Here is a 15,410-nt window from a genome sequence, read left to right on the forward strand (position 1 = left end):
AGTATCTGAGGGAGCACACGTAGGGACAGTTAGCTTTTGAATGGAGAAGCAATTAAGATAGAGCCAGCACATCTAAGAAGCAGGCATCAGAATGGAAGGTGTGAAGGGCAATTAGTTAAGTTAACTGGAAGTTGTTAAAGGAGATTGTTAAGGGTGGCAGGTAATTGAAGATACGTGACTGGTCTCAGGGATCTCGAAGGGTGGTGACTAAAATCTTTTTCTTCTTTTGTCTGTAACTTCTCTGTAACTTGTTCTCCAAAAAACTGTATAAATTAAGAGACACAAGCCCCACTCAGGGGGCTCACTTCTAAATGTATTAGCAGAGCAGCTTTGCTAATAAAACAGAGTGGTCTGATAAATTGTGAGTCGGAGTCAAACTTTGACACTACGGGTACCAATTTCTGGTTCTCACTTTGTTGTAAGAGGGTAGCCACCATGGCCAGTTTGTTTGCTGCTAACCGGATGACAAATGGTTTTGATTCATCTGGGAAGTGCAAAGCAGGGGCGGTTAGGGCTTTTTGTTTTAAGGTGTTTAAATCGGTATCCCGGTCCGAACCCCATTCCCAATGTGTCTTTTTCTTAAGCAATTTCCATAAAGGAAGGGTGATCTCTGCATATTTATAGATATGGGGTAGTAAAAAGTTTAATCCCCCTAGCAAAACCCTTAAGGAGTGTACATCAGTAGGGGCTGGCATTTCAATTAATGCCCTCACCTTCCTTTGATCTACCTGCCTTCCCTCTTGACCAACGATAATCCCTAGGTAACTGACCTGGGTTTGTACCAATTGTGCTTTTTCCAGGCTTACCTTGAATCCGGCGTCCTTGATTAGCGTGAGGACATCCTCTGTAAGCCTTTGTACCTGCGTCTCGAGCTCCCCGAAAACCAAAATATCATCCACATAGGAAAAAATGAGTAGTCGATCTGCTGGACTTAATTGATCCTTCCTTAGAAGTTTTTAAGGTCAGGCTTGACAAAGCCCTGGCTGGGATGATTTAATTGGGGATTGGTCCTGCTTTGAGCAGGGGGTTGGACTAGATGACCTTCTGAGGTCCCTTCCAACCCTGATATTCTATGATTCTATGATTCTATGATCCAGCATATCTACCACATGTCGGTGGGCAATAGCCGGAGAGTCTTGGAATCCTTGGGGTAAGTGTTGAAATGTGTATTGCTGATCCCTTATGGTGAAGGCAAACCGGTCCTGTGAATCAGGGTGTAAGGGCATTGCAAAGAAACAGTTAGCCAGATCTATAACTGAAAAGTACCTGGAGGTGGCTTGTACTTTTTGGATAACTTGTGTAATATCTGCCACGATGGGGGCCATGGGTATGCTTCCTTTGTTGATCCTCCTGTAGTCAATAGTTAGTTGCCAGGACTGTCCATCTGCCTTTATGACTGGCCACACAGGGGAGTTAAAGGGAGAGTTAGTTTTCCTGATAACCACCTGTTCTTCCAGGTCCTTGATGATCTGGATCAATTGTGCTTCAGCTTCTTTGGGGTACCTGTACTGTTTCTGGGGCGGCATTAATTCACCTATAATTTTGACACAAGCATTGATTTTACCACAATCTGTTTTCTTCTAGGTCCAGACCACGGGAAACTTTGCACGCCACTCCTCTTTCTGTTTGGCGGTGAGGGCTGCAATTGATTGGTCTCCTCTTTTGGAAACTACGTTGTTTTGGCTCTCTATTGATAAAAAAGGGGGGAGGGCTTCCAGCCCCCACAGGGCACTCCGGAGTAAATCGATTAGGATATTGTTTTTAAACAACCAGTCTGCTCCTAGAATTACATCGTTAGTCATGTATTTTGTTTGAATTAAGTTCCCGGTTGTGTTATAGCATTGCACTGAGAACGGGAAACCTTGTACTGTGAAAGGGACTTGTGTCCACTCTTGTCCCATACGGGGTTTCCCCTGAAATGACTGCAGGATTACCTCCTGCCCGCATTCTCCACCAAAATGTTATACCAATAAAATAAAAACCAGCAGGATCTTATTAAAGGGACAAGGCAAAATGCCACATGTATTGTAAATATAATAAAAAGAAATATATATAAAACTCACACTGTTGTATTGTTAGTTATTCCTTACTTAACTACATATATATATTCATTCATTCACTCATTCATACCAGCTCTGCATAGGGGTTCTAGTTACCAGCCTAGAAGTTGCTGGTGACAGAGTACAGGCCAGGTAACCTGTACACGAGAGTGGAGCCGAGTCCGTGTCAGATGCGCATCCGATGCTCCTGAAGGGTAGAGGCAGAACTGGAGACTCAAAGTTCTCAGTCCTTAGTCTCCATTTTTATAGGAATTTCTTCCTGTGCCAGTCCGTGGAATTTGCTTTGTCATATTGTTAGTCATGACGGCTCCAGGACGGCTGTCAGGTGCTCATCAGCTTTCTTCATCCTTGAATTGGTCTTAATTGGTCTTGAATTGGTCGGGTGGATCCCAGTTTGCCCTCCGGTGGGGTTCTCTGGTTGTCTCCACCCGACGTCTTTTTCAGCCAATTGATATTAAATTCCTAGGCTGGCACTTCCCTGTTTATTCAAAACCCACCATTCATTCACATACATTCCTTACTTTAATAAAAACACATTTTTCATTTCACCAAGTATTGTTATTTTATTTGAGACTCCCTGTCTCTTAACAGTCCTTCGGTATTGACTTTCTTTTCATATACAAAGGTGTTATTTATTTGAGACTCCCCATTTTTTAACATTCCTGATCCAAACTATAGAGGATGGGAGTCTCTATGTGACATTTCTATGAGTGCCGCTCCAATTCGCGGCTCTTCGCAGGCGTTACAAAAAAGCATGTCAATCTCCATCACAAAGTATCCGTTTGCAAAGTAGAGTCATTTGAACAGAACCATTTGAGAAAGTAACATTCATTGATTGGTTTACATTTATAAGCGTCAATCTTAATAACAAGTGAGAAAAAGTATCAATTCAGAGAAAGCAGAGCCAGCTGAGCGGTTTGCAAGGTACGGTTTGCAAGCTTTAATACAGAATTGTAAATCAATATTGCAGATTTACAATTATGTCAAATAGAAGAATTATAAATTTTATAAATGCAGATTTACAAATATTATAAATCAATATTGCAGGTTTGCAATTTATTATAAACAGAATCACAAATATTAAGAATATGCCTACAAACTCACTGGTTACTCAGAAGTCCAAACAACACAGTTCCCTTAAAGTGACCCAGCCTCCATCCTCCATCCAGGTACCCACGTCAAATATGACGAAAATTACTGAAAATCTTATTTCGTCATGTAGAAGAAAAGGTTCTACCAATCCCATAGCGTTAGACACGTCACCTCCCGTGTTAACGACCGGCTCAGATCTCACCCAGATACACCCTACCGCCAGTTCTGAGTAACTAAACTAAACTAAAATGTATTCAAGAGCAAAAGACCATGTGTTCAATTCATTGAGGTGCAGCTTCACAGCAGAGAGGGGGAGCTTTGTGGTTGCAAAGAGTTTTTGCAGAAATACTTCATAGTTTATAGTCCTATGTCCAAATCTCATATTCACCGTGCACCAGCATACCTGGGACCTCCGTCTTGCGACTCAAACCTCCCCTGGTGAAGCTTAAGCAGATCTGAGAGGACAGAATCAGGACCCAAGGATCTTTTATACAATTTCATGTCTTTTGACAAGTTGGGATTTCCTCCTGGAACAAAAGGTAATTAGGATGACTTTGAATCAGGTCAATCACTGGTACTTAGTGTGACGGGGCAAGGCCAGATGGCTATAGAAGAGTAGTGGGAAATAGATACATTAGCTCCAGGCTAAACCAATCCCTGGTACCCGGATAAGTTAAATGGCAGGTGCTCAATTAAGACACCTGGGGCCAATTAAGAACTTTCCAGAAGGCAGGGAGGACGCTAGGTTGATTGGGACACCTGAAGCCAATCAGGGACTGCCTGAAACTAGTTAAAAGCCTCCCTGTTGGTCAGGTGGGGGCAGATGTCAGAAGCTGTGGGAGGAAGTTGTGCTGTTGGAGAGACTGAACAGTACACACAGTGATGAGCTGCCAAAATCTTAACAACCGGTTCCCTCCTCACCCCACGAGGGGGTCGTGGCCCACCCCCTGGGACTCCTGCCCCATCCAACCCCCCTCTTATGTCCCCTGACTGCCCCCAGAACTGGGCAGGAAGGTCTTGTGGGCCACCGTAGTGGGTACCCACCCTGCCCTCCCCCTAAGAGCCAGAGGGACCTACCAGGGGGCGAGGTGGGGAGTCCCGGGGGTGCTTACCTGGGGCAGCTCCCGGGAAGCATCCGGCAGGTCCCTCTGGCTCCTAGGGGCAGGGTAGCGTAGATAGGGGGGAGCGGCCACTCCCCCCACTGATCACATCAAAAGTGGCGCCTTAGGCACCAGCTCGCGGGTGCTCCAGCCCCAGAGCACCCACGGAGTCGGCACTTACGGCGTCACTTTTGGCCGGTGGTTAAATTTAGAAGCCCTTTTCGAACCGGTTGTCCCCGTGGAAAAAACGGTTCTAAAAGGGCTTCTAAATTTAACAACCGGTTCCAGCAAACCGGCTCCAGCTCACCACTGAGTACACACCATATCAGGCACAAGGAAGGAGGCCCTGAAGTAAGGGTGAAGTGGAGCTTGAGGAATTGAGGGCTGCTGTAGGGGAAGTAGCCCAGGGAATTGTACATGTCCTGTTTCTAAAAGGTCAGCTACCCTAGCTGATACTATTAGGGTCCCTGGGCTGGAGCCCGGAGTAGAGAGTGGGCCTGGGCTCCCCCCTTTGTCCCCACCCCCCGATTAATCACTGAAACTGGGAGACAACAGAGACTGTGCAAGGAAGGATAACTTCTCCTCACCTCCCTCGCTGACTTATGATGAAAATGGCTCAGTAGACTGTGACCCTTGTCTCCAGAGAGAGAAGGGCGACGTGGAGGGTCACAGTGAGCTTCTGAGGCTAGCAAAATCCACCAGGAAACGTGGGACCCACGGAGACAAGGACAGAGCTTTGTCACATTAGCTGTATGAATTAACATAAGGCCATTTGCTTGTTCCTCCACCATTCACAGTACATTTCAAAGAGAGATGAATACTGAGATATCCGGTGTTTACAATTCATTTAAATGCTAGGGTGTTCTTTTGATCTCTGAATGATCAGAATACTGTTCATGACACTGTCCGCCTACTCATACATATGTAAATACACAAAAACTCAAACATTATCTCCCCCCCATCCATCTTCTGTGGGTTGTTAATTTTGCAGGATGTTTAATCCTTTCTAGCCATGCGTCACGCCTCCAACATGAGACTGGTGTGGAAGGGCAAAATTAGATCCCCTGGATACACCTTAAGGACCTTCCAACATTGATATGAGCTGTGCTTACATTGAACTCTTTGAAAAGCCAAATTATGGATGCATGCTTTGGCCCCAGCCAAAAACTTAGCCCATACTTTGTGAAACACTTTAGTGATTCCAGGGTTTGGTCGATGTGTTAACTTAACACAGCCATTAATCACAGGTGCCAAGTTTTCTCGGCGCCGGTGGGAGCTTGCGCCCCCCTGCCCCGCCCCAACTCCACCCCTCCCTGCCCCTATTGGATCCCTCCCCAAATCCCCAACCTGGCCCTGCCTCCTCCCCCAAGTGTGCCACGTTCCCCCTCCTCTCCGCTCCCTCCCAGGCTTGCCGCGCGAAACAGCTGTTTCACGGTGCAAGCACTGGGAGGGAGGGGAGAGAAGCAGGACCCCGCGGTGCACTATGGGGAGGAGGCAGAGCAGAGCAGAGGTGGAGGTGAGCTGGGGCGGGGTGGGTGGGACGGGAAGCTGCCGCTGGGTGCAGAGCACCCACCCATGTTTCCCCGTGGGTGCTCCAGTCCAGGAGCACCCATGGAGTGAGTGCCCATGCCATTAATGTTCTTCAGAGAGCACTTACTCTGGCATTCAGCCATGGAGGCTGTGCGGTGTTGTACCTCAGTTTCCCTTTGTGCCCAGCAGGTCACACCTGAAGTGGTTTTTCTGCTGCGGAAGGTTTTAGAAATGTGTCTATGCATTAGCTGTGAAACCTCGACATTATTAGGCGTTTAACACAAAGTGTGCTCTTGTTGAACCCAACAGCATAATCAAAAGGGTTTCTGTTATGTACCCTTGTAGCTAGGTGGTGTGGTCCCCTGCCGCCCCGGAGAGGGACAAGCCCCTCCCGACACCAGAGTGGGGGGAGCCAGTGAGTCCTGTGCCCATCCCCCAGAGGTCAAGGCACAGGACAGGAAGTATAAAACCCCGACCCCAGAGCTCATTTGAGGAGCAGCCGCCGGAGAGGCCAGACACCCGCGGCCTAGCTCCCAGTGGGGAGACCCCGGCGATCTCCGGCGGACTCAAGGACTGGCCTGATCTGCTGACGCCCGATGCTGACTAGAGTCCGGAGGAGCTGCCCAGCCTGCCCCTCGCCAGTTACCCCGATTTGCTGCCCAGCCTGCCCCTCTCCAGTTACCCCGATTTGCTGCCCAGCCTGCCCCTCGCCAGTTACCCAGAGGCCAGGCTAATTCCTCCTCAGCAACTGGAAGGAAGCAGTGAGGCGGTGTGGTCCCCCGCTGCCCCGGAGAGGGACGAGCCCCAGCCAAACCCCTCTACAGATAGATAGATAGATAGATAGAGGGGGGACACCCGCGGCCTAGCTCCCAGTGGGGAGACCCCGGCGACCTCCGGCGGACTCAAGGACTGGCCTGATCTGCTGACGCCCGATGCTGACTAGAGTCCGGAGGAGCTGCCCAGCCTGCCCCTCGCCAGTTACCCCGATTTGCTGCCCAGCCTACCCCTCGCCAGTTACCCAGAGGCCAGGCTAATTCCCCCTCAGCAACTGGAAGGAAGCAGTGAGGCGGTGTGGTCCCCCGCTGCCCCGGAGAGGGACAAGCCCCAGCCAAACCCCTCTACAGATAGATAGATAGATAGAGGGGGTAGATGAGGATAGATAGATGGGGGCGCCAGGCCACACACACACAGAGCGCAGGGTCTGGCCCCTCCAGCAGGGGGCACCAGGGACACACACAGTGCAGGGCCCGGCCCCTCCTGCAGGGGGCGCCAGGGACACACACCGGGGGGGCGCTCACCATCTTTCATTAACCGAGTCGTCTTTAATTCCCGGGGAGACCCCGGGGCTGCCCTGGCAGGTTGGCTGCCCTCACACCGCTGGCAGGGGGAGCCGACAGCGCGTTCAGCGAGCGACAGCGAGGCATTTGCTCCCCGCCCGGAAAACACGGCACCGGCTGCGAAGGGCAGGGCCGGCCTGAGGGGGGGGCCATGCAGGCGACTGCCCAGGGATGCCTTGGTCACGGGGCGCAGGCTGCCGGTGTAGAGTCAGAAACTGCTCCTGGCGGGCAGCGGAGCGCCACGGGCTGGGGGGCTGCGCCCAAACTTCTCTCTGCTTCCTCCCTAGGGGTTCATGAGGGAGCAGCGTTCGAGGGGGGGAGTGAGCAGCAGTGCCAGGCGCTCCGTGCATCCAGAGCAGTTGCCCCGTGTGGGCGCAGGAGGGTTGGGGGCCCCGGTGGGCGGTGCAGGGCGAAGGGGCTGCCCCCCAACCTGGCCGGATTGCGCCGCGGCTAAGTGCAACATGGCCCCATGCCTCGGCGCTTATCCTCCGCAAGCTTTTGTGTTCCTGGCTGGCAGGCCCCAACCCTCGAAAAGCAGATAGTAAACTTTGCAACTGAGCCTCATGCCAAAGTAAACGCAGGAGCAAATGTCCACCCGCCGCTGGCAAGAGCCCTGGCAATTAGCCGCATGCTCCCCGGCGTTGCTGTTGGCAGTGCCGGGTTTACAATGGCTCTAGTGGCTCCCTGGAGCCAGGCCCAGGCTCAGAAGGGGCCCTGGCCTGCTCTGCTTGCCCTGCGCCCCGAGACCCCCCTGGCTCCCCCCGCCCGCCACTTGCTCTTCTCGGCTTGCCCAGCGGCTGGCCGAGGGCTCCTCTACGCCCCCTGGCCCCAACCCCTGCACCTCTCAGCCCCCCCGGCCGGACCCCAGTGCGCCTCCGGCTCCGGGCAGTCTCTGCTTCCCACCACCTGTGGGCCCCCCCCCGCCCCCGGCTCCCTGAAGCTCAGCTGCCTGGAGATGGTACAGAAGCCTGGCCAGTCTTGGCCGGTTGGGGGGTGGGGGAGAGTGTGGGGGGCTTGGCTGGGCCCCTCCAGGCAGGTGCGTCCTGAGGGAGCCCGGCCGGGGCAGGCCCTGGCCTGGCTGATCGCGCCACTCCCGAGGGGCCGGAGTGATTCCCGGCCCCGGGACCAGCCCTGGCTGCGCTGCTGGCTCAGCCTGGCAGACGCGGTCGCCTCCCAGCAGGGCTGGTGAGTGTGGCCGGGAGGCAGGGCGTGGGGGAGGGCGTCTGGCGGGAGTCTGGGTGGGGGGTGCTGGGCTGTGAGGGGGCGGGGAAGATCTGTGTGTGCTGGGGCCCGAGGGAGTGGGGGTTCTATGGGGGGTGCTGGGCAGTTGTGATGGGGCTGTGGGCGGGGGTTGTGTTGTGCAGGGAGGTCTGCGGGGGCGCTGGGCATAGTGGGTCCGGGGTGGTTCTGGTCATAGGGAGTTGGGGGGGTGTTAGGCGGGGGGGGCTCTGTGGAGTGGCATGGGCCCGCCCCCTGAGCGGAAGGGGCACACTGGCCTCACAGGGCTACTGTGCGTGTGGCAACTGCTAGGCTGTAAATAGTGCCCCCGCACTGGGCTGGGTGGAGTGGGGCCACCCCTGCCATGCCCCATTGCCCCTGGCTGGCCCCTTGGTCTGGGGACCGACCTCCCCGCGCCTTGCCCCATTGCCCCTATGGGGGCCCACAGATATGTTTGGCACCAGGCCCACAAAAGGTTAATCCGGCCCTGGTTGCCTGGGTTAGGTGTAGGAGACCTGCCACTGTGCCAGGAGGAAATCTGCCCCGCGGGTTGTGCCGTTGGCAGGACGCAGGGGTCTGGCGTGCGGCGGGCAGTGTGAAAGACGGGGTCTGTTGGCAGCCACAGAGAGCAGGAGCAAAAGGAGAACAGTGGGTGGGCGCAGGCCTGGGCGGGCTGGGAATGGGGCCGAGATCCCCGGGGTGCAGCCTGAGACTGTGGGGCTGCTGGGCCCCCTTAACGCTCCAGCCTGGGCTGTGTCCCACAGTGCTTTGCTAGTGACAAGCTGCAAACCCCTCCAGGAGCTATGATCACTCAGCACAACCGCATGCGAAGCCCCCACACCCAGTTGGATTGTATGAATGCTCCCAGAACCCCTCGTGAATCATGCTGAGAAAGGCACCAGCCATGTCCCCCCAGCTCCCAGCCTTGCACCTCAAGAATACGCCGTCCTGCACTGATCAAGACGGGCAGTGCAAATTTATTAATTGGCTCCCCACTTCGTCAATGGAAAGTGGACGTACACCAGCCTTTGCGAACCCGAGACGATTTACCGCACACTTCAGGCAAACTCGCTGGTCAGGCTAAACAGCAAAACAAATGCATTGACTGCAAAAGAGAGATTTTAAGTGATTATAAGTGATAGGCAAAAAGTCAGAGTTAGTTACCCAAAGAAATAAAATAGAAGCCCGCAGTCTAAACTCTCACCCCTCTTAGACTGGGCAACATCTAAATGAAGCCATTGTTCTCACCCCCCTGGGTATTGCAGCTCATAGGCCGCAGATGTCACCAGATCTGAACCATTCGTTAACCCGGGAGGTGACATGTCCGATCCTTTGGGATCGATAGAATCTTTTCTTTTATATGATGAAATAAGATTTACAGAAATTTTCATCACATTTGACATGGGTACCTAGATAGAGGCCTGAGTCTGGGTCACTTTAAGGGAACTGGGAACTGTGTTGTTTGGACTTCTGAGTAACTAGTGAGGTAATAGAGAAGCTGTTTTATGCTGGTTTGGTGAATCTAAGTATTGGAATATCCACCGCTTTGCGGGGTTTGGCTGCCCCATGCTTTGCAGTTCCCCCTAATTGAGTGACCACAACTGGCTGCCACTAGGACCCCGGTCACAGTGGTGTAGTTATGCTTGGATACCACAGGTTCATTGGGCTTTTGGATCAGAACCACACACTTGTCAAAATTTAATTTTGATATTGGAGAGTTTAAGGGTTAAAAATTAGTTACAGTGAGTGATCCCTGATCACGATCCTGAGAGAAAAATCCCTGGAAGAATTGTGCTCACAGAGAAAGAAAAAGACCCCAGAGCAGGAACGGAGAAATCTGTTAATTGCCAGTGATAAAGAAGCAGACCCAGTGAAAATGCTTGGGGTGAGAAACCAGCGGCTAGAACTTGAACAAAAGGAAAAATAGCTGATATGGAAGGAGAAGTTGCTGAAAGGGAACACCTGGGGTTTGAACATGAACAAAGAACAGCACATATTTGATTGCAGGCAGACGTGGACAGAAGCTCCAGCTCAAGTGAATACAGGAAAAGTAGGAATTGTATCATCCCGCAAAGCCAGCTGCTCTCAACAGCAAAGATGGGGATCGACTCTATCCAGTTTGTCACAATGTTGATATGTTGTTTGACTCTGAGCAGTTGTCTGGGTGTAACCAAATTTACCCCAACACTGCCCCCTTTTATGTAAATGCTTTTACTGGGAGCTCGGGGGAAGGTAACCCCATAACTTGTGGGGAGAATGTAAAAGTCCAGGGTAAAAGCTGTTTAGGGCAAATTACAGCTTCTAACATCAGCTTGTTAAAGCAGATTTTGTCAAAGAGGAAGATTATTTACCAGATCAGAGTGTGAATATTGTAATCCTCTATGAGTCTACTGTAAACGTGCCTTTAGCCAGAATCCACCTTGAATGGAATGGTGCTAAACATGAAGTTATAGCTGGTGTAAGGAAGCTATTGCCTAAGGATCTTTTGATTGGGGATGATACTACTGTAGTTCACGAAAGCTTATGCTCAAATAAACTTGTTAGTGTCTAAGGTGCCACAAGTCTGCCTGTTCTTTTTATTAAAACTTCATTCAGTCAAGTTGATGACATTAAACTAGGAATAATCCTGAACCTGTGTCTATTAGGGGCAAGGATTTGCCTATGAAGGGTTTCTCCAAATGTTTGTCTGAGGAAGATGGCTGTTTGTCTGTGCAAAGAAGCAGTGCATATGTGGAAGACATTTCTGAGTGTCTGTCTGGTATCTCAGAAGCGAATCTGGCGCTAGATAGAGCTCAGGAAGATGTTTCTCTAGAGCAAATTAAAGTTGGTGAGCAGGTTAAAGCCCTAACTGAGGAAGAAAAGGGTAGATTTTTGATGAGTGATAAATTGTTGGCTAGTAAAGCTTGGGAAAGTAAGCCTGACCCAGGTAAAAGTTATGTGCTTAAAGTAGCTCAGTGTGAAGAATAGCAGTTTATCTGTTGGGAGTGGCAACTTGCCTGGTAAGGGAGCCGTCTCACGGTCCAGGCATGTGTCTGAAATCAACCATGGGTGCTGGGACAAAGAAAAAGATACTTCCAATTGTTTCTGTTTTGAATAGCAGCATGCCTGCTGAGAAAAAGCTTGGCTCTAGTTCTCTGTCTGTAAAGCAGTCAGAAGAAGCCCATCAGCCTATGATGGCTGAAAATGTACCAGTTGACTCAGAATTTATTTGGGATACAACTAAAGCCTGGGAAGGACATGGTCCGGAATTTGTGTCTGCTGGGGTAATGACACTGTACCCAGGTTGCATCCAGTTGATGTCATAAATAGCTCCCAGAGACCAAGCGATTCTGGTGCTTCTATTTTGCCTGTTTCTAGTGTGTTGTTGGGTGAAAATATGACAACCTTGTCTGATCAGGGTGATAGCAGGGCACCAGGAAAGCATGACGGTAATTTCACTCAGTTACTTGCTGACAGTGTGGAATCCTGTAACAAGGAAGAGAATGCTTCTAATCTTGTGACTATGAAGTCTATCAGTTTACCTGAAAGGGAGTTCTGTGAAAATCCTCCTGATGGGCCAGAGGTGATTCTGGATGTAAGTGAAACTCAGAAGGAGTTTGGTGGTTTGTCTGTTGTGCCAAAGTCAGGTCTGGACAGGAATAAAGCTCAGAAAGAACCAGTTGTAGTGCGGGATATTGCAGAAGGAAAGGGATTTCTGGGTGGGGTCTGTGAAGAGGAATTGTTTCCATTGACTCTTAATGGACCATTGCTGATAGTAAACAGTCTCTCTTCTGGGGAAAGTGTGTTGGTGCCTAGTGGCCAAAGTCTTTCAAATGAAAATGAATCCGATGAATTTGCTTTGAAAAAATCCAGTGCGAGTAGCTGGGAGAAGATTTCAGATGAAATAAAAATTGCTAGGGAGTTTAAACAGCCCTATGAGCTTAACCCGCTTGTGGGGGGAAACCACATTGTTGGGACATGAATGTCTCCATGTTGATTCTTTGAGTAAGCAGTCTGTGTCTCAGGGACTGAGACAAGCCAGTCCTTGCCTACAGACAGCCCCCCAACCTGAAGCAAATACTCATCAGCAACCACACACCACACAACAGAACCACTAACCCAGGAACCTATCCTTGCAACAAAGCCCGTTGCCAACTGTGCCCACATATCTATTCAGGGGACACCATCATAGGGCCTAATCACATCAGCCACACTATCAGAGGCTCGTTTACCTGCACATCCGCCAGTGTGATATATGCCATCATGTGCCAGCAATGCCCCTCTGCCATGTGCATTGGGCAAACTGGACAGTCTCTATGCAAAGGAATAAATGGACACAAATCAGATGTCAAGAATTATAACATTCAAAAACCAGTCGGAGAACACTTCATCTCTCTGGTCACTCAATTTCTGATCTAAAAGTGACTATTCTTCAACAAAAAAACTTCGAAAACAGACTCCAATGAGAGACTGCTGAATTGGAATTAATTTGCAAATTGGATACAATTAATTTAGGCTTGAATAGAGACTGGGAGTGGTTGAGTCATTATACAAAGTAAAACAAGGAAGTGATTAAACTAAAAGCCTATGTTAAGGAAGACTCCGCAGCCAAGAAAAAGTTACAAAAGTCCAAAAGGGATATGGAACAAGCTGACCTACCGAATGACTTGTCTCAATCAAAAACTTGGCATGACAAAAATGATTGTAAATGTACACTCGCGATAAGACGGATGTGAATGTTATTGCTAATGATTGTAACTAACTTGTTGCTGATACCAAGTACTGTAAAAATGTACAATGTGCAGGGTCTCTTGAAAAAACCCTTGAACATGTTAAGAGTGGTACATAACAGAAACCCTTATGATTACGCTGTTTGGTTCAACAAGAACACACTTTGTGTTAAAAGCCTAATATTGTTGAGGTTTCACAGCTAATGCATAGACACATTTCTAAAACTTTCCGCAGCAGAAAAACCACTTCAGGTGTGACCTGCTGGGCACAAAGGGAAACTGAGGTACAACACCGCACCGCCTCCGTGGCTGAATGCTCGAGTAAGTGGTCTCTCAAGAACATTAATGGCTGTGTTAAGTTAACATATAGACCAAACCCTGGAATCACTAAAGTGTTTCACAAAGTATGGGCTAAGTTTTTGGCTGGGGCCATGTCAAGGGTTTTGGCCAGAGCTCATCCCTCTCTGGGGCGGTGGGGGACCACACCACCTCACGACACTATCTATCTATCTGTCTATCTATCCATCCCCATCTATCTATTGTAACAAAGTTCCTGCTCTACCTTGGTGGGTCTTGCACTTATTGGCAGATTTGTTCGCCTTGGAGCTTCACGGCAGCCCTCAGCTTGGCCGTTTTCATGAACTCACAGTCCAGGTCAACTCCTCCCATGTCTGACCAGGCGCTGGGAGGATTTGGGGGGAACCCGGGCCCGCCCTCTACTCCGGGTTCCAGCCCTGGGCCCTGTGGAATGCAGCTGTCTAGAGTGCCTCCTGGAACAGCTGTGTGACAGCTACAACTCCCTGGGCAACTTCCCCATGGCCTCCTCCCAACACCTTCTTTATCCTCACCATAGGACCTTCCTCCTGGTGTCTGATGATGCTTGTACACCTCAGTCCTCCAACAGTCCGCGTTCTCACTCTCAGCTCCGAGCGCCTCTTGCTCCCAGCTCCTCACACACACACCATAAACTGAATTGAGCTCCTTTTTAAACCCAGGTGCCCTGATTAGCCTGCCTTAATTGATTCTAGCAGCTTCTTGATTGGCTGCAGGTGTTCTAATCAGCCTGTCTGTCTTAATTGTCTCCAGGTTCCTGATTGTTTTGGAACCTTCCCTGTTACCTTACTCAGGGAAAAGGGACCTACTTAACCTGGGGCTAATATCTCTGCCTTCTATTACTCTCCTGTAGCCATCTGGCCCAACCCTGTCACACTATCTATCTATCTATCCCCATCCATCCTATCTATCTATCTACCTCTCTATCTATCTATCCCCCTGCCCACTCTGGGCTGGGCACAGGCGAGCTCTAGGCACAGATCCAGGAATTCGGCCTCCCCACGCCAAGGGTCCAGCAGCGGCTGCTCCTTGTGCCCAAGCTGCCCTGATGCGATGGGCTCCCATCGGCCTGTGCTCATCCCTTGGGCCCCCGCGGTGCCACCCACTGCTCCGTGAACGTCCCCCACTGGCCTGGCTCCATCCCCCACGGGTCCCCGGCTCTGTCAATGCCAGCAGAGTGGGCGGCCTATATCGGCTGGGACCCCGGCACCGGGGCAGGGCGCAGCCGAGATGGGGCACCGGGCCGAGCCACGCAGACGCAGGGCATTTTATAAAACAAGGCGCAAGAATGAAGGGTGGAGGCTGGCACCAGGGGTGGGGAAACCTGACCCCTAGCAATCCCTGGGGCCGACATTTCTGCCCCACAGTGCACGGGGAGAAGCTCCCACAAGGCCTCATACCACAGCTCTGCCGGTGCCTCTCACTCCCGACCCCCTGCTAGCCTGCCCTGAGCTCTTGCAACCCAGCTCTGGGTTCAGTGCAGTATAGGCAGGGGCAGGGCACCGAGGGAGCGGTATGGCTCTGGGCTTTTCTGTAGAGTCCTACCCACTGCTCCCCACTATAGGCCCAGAGTGTGTGTGGGGAGGGGAGGGGGAAGGGCAGGCCAGGGCTGGGGGAGGGGGGAGCAATTTCCCCTTTGCTTCCTTCCTTAGAGGTTTTTAAGGTCAGGCTTGACAAAGCCCTGGCTGGGATGATTTAATTGGGGATGGGTCCTGCTTTTGAGCAGGGGGTCGGACTAGATGACCTCCTGAGGTCCCTTCCAACCCTGATAGTCTATGATTCTGTGATTCAGTTCAGCTCTAATGCAAAGCAAATAAGGAAGAATCCATGGAGCCGGAAGAATTGCGGGGAAGGAACCATGGTAAAGGTGACGAATCCCGGACAGGGGTGTGTGCCAAGTCCCAGCTCTTCCACAACCACTAGGCTCCACTCCCCTCCCAGAGCCGTGGAGATGAGGTGACCAGACGTCTCGTTTTTAAAGGGACAGTCCCGTATTGAAGCCCTCCTGCAGGTGTCCTGACTTCTTCTTAA

Source organism: Lepidochelys olivacea (genome assembly GCF_965140295.1).
Source record: "Lepidochelys olivacea isolate rLepOli2 genome assembly, chromosome: 23".
Classification (NCBI taxonomy): Eukaryota; Metazoa; Chordata; order Testudines; family Cheloniidae; genus Lepidochelys; species Lepidochelys olivacea.